Source organism: Myotis davidii, unplaced genomic scaffold (genome assembly GCF_000327345.1).
Source record: "Myotis davidii unplaced genomic scaffold, ASM32734v1 scaffold509, whole genome shotgun sequence".
NCBI classification, from domain to species: domain Eukaryota; kingdom Metazoa; phylum Chordata; class Mammalia; order Chiroptera; family Vespertilionidae; genus Myotis; species Myotis davidii.
Window position 1 is genome coordinate 1,041,958 of NW_006382996.1, and position 1,430 is coordinate 1,043,387.

Below are 1,430 nucleotides of genomic sequence, written 5' to 3' on the forward strand. Positions count from 1 at the left end.
GGGTGTTTGGGGGGGGGTTGGGGTGGGGGGCGGAGGGTGGGGTGGGAACTGGGTGGAGGGGAGCTATGGGGGGAAAAGTGTGTAATAATCTGAACAATAAAGATTTAATTTTTAAAAATAAATAAATAAAAATCAATTTAAAAAATTTAAAGGCTATTAAAATATATCCTAATAAGTGTAATTTAGTTAATGTTAGGCATTAAATTAAGGTTAAGCAAAGAGGGCAGTATTATATTCTATATAAAATGTGAAATGTGGACTTAGAGCTGAGTTTAAATGTGGCTTTTGTCACTTAAAAGCCATGACCTAGTTCCAAATTTCTTAGACTCCCTGACCTTGTATCCTTCATTGTAAAGTACTGATATCCTTTATTGGGTTATTTTGAGGATCAGTAATATTTTTTTTAAATATGTTTTTAGCCCTAGCCAGTTTGGCTCAGTGGATAGAGCATTAGCCTGTGGACTGAAGGGTCTCAGGTTCAATTCCAGTCAAGAGCATGTACCTCTGTTGCTGGCTCAATCTCCTGGCATGTGCAGGAGGCAACCAATCGATGTGTCTCTCTCACATTAATGTCTCTCTCTCTCTCTCTCATCCTCCCACCTTTCCATTCTCTCTAAAAATCAATGGGAAAATATCCTTGGGTGAGGATTAACAGTGACAAAAAATATGTTTTTATTGGGGGGCCTGGGGGGAGAGAGGGAGAAAGAGAAACATTGATCGGCTGCCCCTGCTGGGGATGGAGTTGTAACCCAGACTTGTGACCTGACCAGGAATGGAACCAGTGACCTCTCGGTACATGGGACGATGCTCAACCAACTGAGCCACACCAGCCAGGGTCAGGATCAGTAATATTTATACTTATAATCACATACCAGCATGTAAATAGATTGTTATTTCTTTTTATCAAAAAACCCTTTTTCTTGATACCATTTTTTCCTGCTGCTGCCTCATTTCTCCTCTTCCCTTTACTTATTTATTTTTAATATATTTGTATTGATTAAGAGAGTGAGGAAGAGGGGGGAGAGAGAGAGAGAGAGAGAAATATGAGAGAGACATTAATATGAGATAGACACATCAATTGGTTGCCTTCCGTACACACCCAGACCAAGGCCAGGGACTAAACCTGCAACTCAGGTAGGTGCCCTTGACTGGGAATTGAACCCTAGACCCTTAGGTGCTCTGCAACCCAGGCATGTGCCCTGACCCAGAATCGAACCATGACCTCTTGGTTCATAGGTTGACGCTCAACCTCTGAGCCTCACTGGCTGGGCTCCTTTTTCTTTTAAATACTCATCTGAGGATGTGTTTTTCATTGGTTCTAGAGCAGCCGCGGGCCGGATCCGGCCCGTTTGAAATGAATAAAACTAAAAAAAAAAGACCGTACCCTTTTATGTAATGATGTTTACTTTGAATTTATATTAGTTCACACA

General features: G+C 41.4%; 1 protein-coding gene across 2 annotated transcripts in view; it reads left to right on the forward strand.

Annotated features, from left to right (window-relative positions):
- RBMS2 (RNA binding motif, single stranded interacting protein 2) overlaps window positions 1–1,430 on the forward strand; it is a 52,508-nt gene that overhangs the window by 14,087 nt on the left and 36,991 nt on the right. The window lies entirely within an intron of this gene.